This window comes from Rhineura floridana, chromosome 3, assembly GCF_030035675.1.
Source record: "Rhineura floridana isolate rRhiFlo1 chromosome 3, rRhiFlo1.hap2, whole genome shotgun sequence".
In the NCBI taxonomy this organism is placed as follows: domain Eukaryota; kingdom Metazoa; phylum Chordata; class Lepidosauria; order Squamata; family Rhineuridae; genus Rhineura; species Rhineura floridana.
The window spans coordinates 221,036,696-221,043,831 of record NC_084482.1 but is presented as its reverse complement, the minus strand read 5'-3'; the positions used below and the strand labels follow the sequence as shown (position 1 = coordinate 221,043,831).

The following is a 7,136-nucleotide window of genomic DNA, read 5'->3' as shown; positions in this document are numbered from 1 at the left end:
CCTGATACGTATCAGACAGGTGTTTTTTTTTTGTGGTGCCTATAGAAGACCTTCCTTTTTCAACAAACCTTTTAAGGGCAGAGCTTTATTACTGTTTCTGTGGGATTTTAAAAGGTAAAGGTGTCTCCACACTTATAGTGCGAGTTGTTTCCGACTAATAGGGTGACGACTTGCGACGTTTACTAGGCAGACCATATATATGAGGTGGGACTGCCAGTTCCTTCCCCGGTCTTTCTTTACCCCCCAGCATATGCCGGGCACTCATTTTACTGACCACGGATGGATGGGAAGCTGAGTGGACCTCGACCCCTTTTACCGGAGATTCGAGTTCCTCCTTCCGTTGGAATCGAACTCCGGCCGTGAGCAGAGCTTCGACTGTGTTACTGCCGCTTACCACTCTGCATCATGGAGGGTCTGTGTGGGATTTTAAGATGTTTTTAATTGGTTTGCATATGAAATGTTTTTTTTATTGTTGGTATTTTTGAGATACTTTCTGGAAAGTGATTTCTAAATGAAAATAAAATAATACTAGTCCTTGTTTCTAATGGTCTCCTTACTCAGTGTTTTCATATAGTTTAGCATACCTTTAACTGTTGATTTTATTCATTTTTAGTGTTTGTTAAATGTTGATTTTTATTGATCATTTTAATGTACATTTTATATTGTTTATAAATTTCTTCTGCAGTGTACACATTTAATTAATATAAATAAAAAGTATTTTTGTGTATAACATGGTTTTTATTTTGCTTGGATATTTTTTGTGTTGGCTATTCTAACATCTTTCATAAAGTAACATGAATTCACTAGTTTTCTGCTGATGTATTTTAAATATATTTTCCAAACTGATTTCACTCCGCAGTCGCATCTGGTCTCAGTGCTATTTCCTAGCAGGCAAATGAAGGACCATACTTTCATTTGGTGCTCACCAAGAAAAGGAGTGAGAATTGTGTTTTGTCAGTGGTCACATAGCCAGAATGGCTTCTCTAGGGCAGAAAAGGGCCTTTAGGAAAGGCAGCAAAGCTGCAGAGAATCTGTGCTTAAGTTATTGTAGGAGGCAGTTTGTTGGGATAGATAGTTCGGGCCAGATATATGAATGGTCTGGTAACTTCAAACTAATCCATGTTGTGTAACTAATCCATGTTATGCAATTGTTAATGATGCTTCCCTGTAGTTTCTCTCTGGGAAGCAGTATGCCTCTGAATGCCATTTTCTGGGAATCAGAAGTGTGAAGATTACTGACTGGGAGGTCAGTTGCACAACTGCTGATCTTGGGGACCAGGTTTCTTGAAGGACTCCCCGTTCCTGTCCCCTCCTGCCTCTTCCTTGGGATCTAGCCAGTAAAAGTGATTAGACTGGTGAGCTGGTGTTATTGTTGTTCCCAATGTAAATAACAGGTGCATGTCAGGACCCCACTAGGGATGAGCTGCCCTGCACCTTCAATTTAGTGTTGCAAAGCTCATCGTGCAGTTGTTTGTTGCATGATTGGTATCTCCTCTAGTTTGGCCCTCAGACTGGCAGTGGCTGTCCAAGGTCCTGTTCTCCAGCCTTCTTGCCTGAGAGCCTTTTGACTGGAAAGTTCTTCTGCCTCCACCTCATGCGCTCTGCCCAATGAGTAGGAGTCCCTCCCACAGGTTCCAGACTTTAATAACCTTGATTTTGAAAGTAGTTGTGTCAGAAACTCATTTCACAGAAAGCAAACTGGTGAGGTTTGGCCCAGAACTTGAATACAAGGCAGAGGTGGAGTCTGAGCCCAAGCACACAAGAGCACTTCTTTGAACCCAGTTTTTTCCTGTGATAGCACATCTATTTTACTGAAGGCAAACCCTATTTCTCTCCCCCTTCTGCCAGCCGACTTGCCCCTCCAATCTCTCTTTCTCTCTCCCTCCCCAATTCACCAGCCATTCGCAACCTGGTAGCAGCACCAATAGTGCTGCTTAGTGGACCTACAAACAGCAAGAACGGGTATTGCTGATCACCCCAGAGGTTCCTGGGTCATCCTCCCATTTCCCAACACAACGAGGGGCAGCAACATGTGTGGTTGGTGAATTTTGGTAGGTCTGGCTGATTGGGAAGTTTCTGTTCTGGGCTGGATTATGTAAAAATGTATTATAGCCCGGAATGGGTATCGGAACGTGGTTTGCATGGACGTTTTGTGTCTTATTGCATGCATCCCATGTAGTCATGTGGGACTGGTGAATTTGGTGGGTCTGGCTCGCTGGGAAGTCGCCGTTCGGGGCTGTTCATTCCTTTCCGGAGGGCATTTTGGTTGTTAAAGAATTGATAAAAATGCTCTCGGAGTGGTTTTTGTTCCTAAATGTTGTTCTCATGTGTCTCTAACACATCCTAGTGTTTTTGGCATCAATTTCTTTTCTAAAGAGCCCATTCCGGCGTGTTCCGTTCCAGCTTTTACACCGTCCCTCCTGAACACTTTACTTTTTACACACAAATGTGTATATTGTATATATCACACAGCACACACGCCTATCTTGCCGCTGCTTCTGCGGGAGGCAAGAGAGGAAGAAGAGGTGCAATATTGGGACAGAAGGGAGGGAGGAAAATGTTGGCAGTGGGGGGGGCAGAAGCAGCTCTTGCCACTTAGTCCTCCGATGGGTTAAGGCAAGGAGTTCTGGTTCCTAGAGAGGCAGGAAGTCTTAATCACATGGAGGGGGGAGAGCATATTGAAGGGGAAGTGGGGGGGCTGTCTTCATTGGTATTCCGGGTAAAGAAAGTATTAGGCCCAGAGAGGAGGAAGCCGGAGCGTGCAGAGGGCAAAGAGGTGCAAGGGGGGGATTTGGTATTTTTGTTGGGGGGTGAGGGAAAAGGAGGAAAGAGCCCCACACCCCCCTTTCTTCAGAGGGACCCCTGCTGCCTGCAATCCATTTGCAGAGGGGGGTCCGAAGTGCCGCGGGGTTGGCCTTTCGAGGCCCTCTTGGAAGCCATCGCCCAGGGAAAGGGATGCAGCTGTTGGGGGTTGATGTCCTGTGTTGGTTTTGAGGGCCACAGCTGGGGGAGGGGAGCTGCCTTTGCAATTCCTGGGCCTGAAGGGACTGATGAGGGAAGGAAGATTTGTTTTTTGGGAGGGGGAGGGGGTTGATGGAAGAGGCCCCTCTTCCCTCTGGGAATCCCTAGAAAGTGCCCCAGAGCTGGAGGAAGAGCCCCTTTTGGATTTCCTAAACTGGAAGAGGGGCTGGTCAGTTTCCTTCCTGCCAGGGAAGAAAAATGGAGGGATGGAGAGAGGAATCTGAAACTGACCAGGCTCTGAATGGGCTTCTAGAAGCTTTCAAGGCAGAGGATGGAGGAAATGGGTGAATAAATGCCCCCTCCTCAGCTGGGCTCCAGGGGAAGAGCTTCTCCAGACATCCCCTTGGTAGTGTATTGGAGGGGAAGACCCTAGAGGAGTGGACCTCAGCTTCTCTTGCAGGATTGGTCCATCTGTGGCGTTGCTGGGGGCAGAGTTTGGAAAAGTTACTGTTTTAAACTACAACTCCCATCAGCCCCAGCCAGCATGGCCACTGGATTGGGCTGATGGGAGTTGTAGTTTAAAAAAGTAACTTTTCCAAGCTCTGACTGGGGGTCTGTGTCTCCTGGCGTGGCCAGCGTCCCCCCTGTCCAAAGCACAATATCTTGGCAGTGGTCGCAACAGCCCTGTAATGTGGTCCAGGATGAGAGCCTGCGGCTCATGTAGTGGTTAGGAAATATTCTTCAACCCAACGGCCACATTTACACACAAGCAGCCTTCCAAGGGCCAATTTCCAGTCAAGGGCCAGAGTGGGTGGAGCTATGGATGTGTCACTGACATTTGTATAGTAGAGTCTCTTGTAGCCAGGAACAAGTCAGACATTTCTTCAGTGCAATTAATTAATTATTAGATTTATACTCTGCCCTTCCTCCCAGTAGGTGCCCTGGGCAGCAATACAGAGCTCTCTAAGGAGCGGGGTCAGAGCACGGAAGGGAGTGAATCCAAATTTTTCCACTGTTGTTATGGGCCTTCACATCTCTACAGTAGTGTAGTGGCAAATTCAGAAGTGCAGGGTCCATTCATGATAGCCATGCCCCCTCCCATCCTGTTCCTGCTGGGTTGATAATGAGATGCATGTTAATGCCTTCTCCCACAGCTAGGAGCCAAAAAGCATGGAAGGGCAAAGTGTTGCCTCCTGAGAAGAGTCTCAGTGGCTGACTTCACCTCCTTTCACTCTGATTCACTCTAATTATCAGGAAAGAACAAGGAAGCATGTTAGAAGACTCTTCTCAGTGGCTAATACACTCTCCTTTCTTGCTGATTGGCTCACAGGTTGCTGGAGACATGGGGACTCTGCTGAGAGCCTGCTCCTAAAAAAGTAAGGGGTCTAAGATCTCCCCCCCCAGATCTATGCAGGTCCCTGGGTGACACTGGGGCAGTGACCACTTTTGTTCAGCCCAGCCCACCTCACTGGATTGTTGTGAGGATAAACTGTGCAGAATTTTTATGTGCCACTCCAGATTTCGGACATCCACTCTGTGTGGGACCTTCAACGTCTGTGCAGGTGTGTGTGTCTGTTGTATTATTGCAATCATAGTTTAATGCTATGTCCACAGGGACCCAGATTCAAATCCCTGCTCAGGAGTGAAATTCAGGTGGTGTCCTGGGCCCAGTGACAATGTTGTTGTGAAGACAAAAGGAGGGGGACAAATCATGGTGAATTCATTAGAGGAAGACCTGCATAGAAATATAAAAATATAATAAAATGTATCGGTAATATTAATAATAATTAAATCAACTTATTGCCTCAGTTGTTCAACCCAATACAGTAGATGAGTTTGCTGTTAAGCTTTCCACCTCGTGCATCACCTGCTCAACTTGGAGCAGCGTTCTGTAACCTGGTGCCCTCCAGGTATTATTAGACTGCATCTCCCATCAGCCCCAGACAACATGGCCAAATGCCAGGGAAGATGGGGGTTGTAGTCCAGAAATGTGTAAAGGTTAACTTGGATTATACAAGTGGATGGTACTAACAAGGCATCCTGCTGATTTTGACATGGATGTATTGCAAGTAATTCTTCATACTCTTTTCATTGGTAAGTGAGCTGAACTAGACTGAATGCAGGTCAGGATTCCTCTCCCCGTATTTCTGATGGAAAGAGTGGAGGCGTTTTGCATCCCCAGGAAGCTCCAAGATGGAGTCATTTGACCAAATTCACGCCCAGTATTTCTTTACAATGTGTGCCAAACCTATTTTTATGCCAACTGTAAGGGGCATGACATGGAAATAATACCTGTGCAGATTAAGTTTTTCATAAGAACATAAGAAGAGCCTGCTGGATCAGGCCAGTGGCCCATCTAGTCCAGCATCCTGTTCTCACAGTGGCCAACCAGGTGCCTGGGGGAAGCCCGCAAGCAGGACCCGAGTGCAAGAACACTCTCCCCTCCTGAGGCTTCCGGCAACTGGGTTTCAGAAGCATGCTGCCTCTGACTAGGGTGGCAGAGCACAGCCATCATGGCTAGTAGCCATAGATAGCCCTGTCCTCCATGAATTTGCCTAATCTTCTTTTAAAGCCAACAAAGCTGGCGGCCATTACTGCATCTTGTGGGAGCAAATTCCATAGTTTAACTATGCGCGGGGTAAAGAAGTACTTCCTTTTGTCTGTCCTGAATCTTCCAACATTCAGCTTCTTTGAATGTCCACGAGTTCTAGTATTATGAGAGAGGGAGAAGAACTTTTCTCTATCCACTTTCTCAATGCCATGCATAATTTTATACACTTCTATCATGTCTCCTCTGACCCGCCTTTTCTCTAAACTAAAAAGCCCCAAATGCTGCAACCTTTCCTCGTAAGGGAGTCGCTCCATTCGCTTGATCATTCTGGTTGCCCTCTTCTGAACCTTTTCCAACTCTATAATATCCTTTTTGAGATGAGGCGACCAGAACTGTACACAGTATTCCAAATGCGGCCGCACCATAGATTTATACAACGGCATGATGATATCGGCTGTTTTATTTTCAATACCTTTCCTAATTATCGCTAGCATGGAATTTGCCTTTTTCACAGCTGCCGCACACTGGGTCGACATTTTCATCGTGCTGTCCACTACAAACCCGAGGTCTCTCTCCTGGTCGGTCACTGCCAGTTCAGACCCCACGAGCGTATATGTGAAAATCAGATTTTTTGCTCCAGTATGCATAATTTTACACTTGTTTATATTGAATTGCATTTGCCATTTTTCCGCCCATTCAGTCAGTTTGGAGAGGTCTATTTGGAGTCTTTCGCAATCCCTCTTTGTTTGAACAACCCTGAACAATTTAGTGTCGTCAGCAAACTTGGCCACTTGACTGCTCACTCCAAATTCTAGGTCATTAATGAACAAATTGAAAAGTACAGGTCCCAATACCGATCCTTGAGGGACTCCACTTTCTACAGCCCTCCTGTGCTGTAATATCTCTTTAAGGTCTTGGAATTGTCAGTAGAGTTCAGTTGGTGTTTCAGCTGAGATGGGTTAAGCACAGCATAAGCAGATGTAAAGACTGTGCCCTGTGGAATGGTGATTAAAGTATACTATTCTTATGTTAAAGAATCAAGATGTGTTTATTGTGAAAAAAAACACATTATATGGTGTCAGAAGTCCAAAATGGACTCATTCTGGCCTCCACCTCTTCTGTTATTGCAAGGTAATCTGGCTGAGACATGGAAGCGATGGGAGCAAGCTTTTATTTTATATCTTTCTGCAGCTGGAGTTGATAATGTTGCTAAGAATCGACAAATTGCTATTTTGTTACATTGTGTTGGAGAGGAAGCATTGGCAGTTTACTGGGGGTAGCATGGAGAAAAGTCTGGAAGAAACTGGAGAATGTTCTGAGAGAGATTTGGGGCCTTTAAGGCCTTTTGCAAATCAAGCATTGTGGGGGAAAACAACAGAGGAAAGGGATGTGCCATTTATTTATTTGGATTGAGGCTACTTATAATATTCAAACCTCTGAATCCCAAATTGGCATGAAGGATGAAATCCCTCCCATCCTCCGTCTCTCCCCTGCAGGCCCTTGAGAGCTGCTCCCTACGAAACATGCATCGTGGTGAAAGCTGTGGGAGTCCCAGAGCTGGCCTAGTTTACTCCTCCCTCTCAGGCAGCGCCATGGCCTCAGAGGCACCGTCCGGATTGTCTCT

General features: G+C 46.0%; 1 long non-coding RNA gene across 1 annotated transcript; it reads left to right on the top strand.

Annotated features, from left to right (window-relative positions):
- The first annotated feature begins 2,726 nt into the window (after window positions 1–2,726).
- Window positions 2,727–7,136, top strand: LOC133381728 (uncharacterized). The gene is made up of 3 exons (XR_009761715.1): window positions 2,727–2,776; window positions 4,292–4,523; window positions 7,009–7,136. It is a non-coding gene; the product is annotated as an uncharacterized LOC133381728 (long non-coding RNA).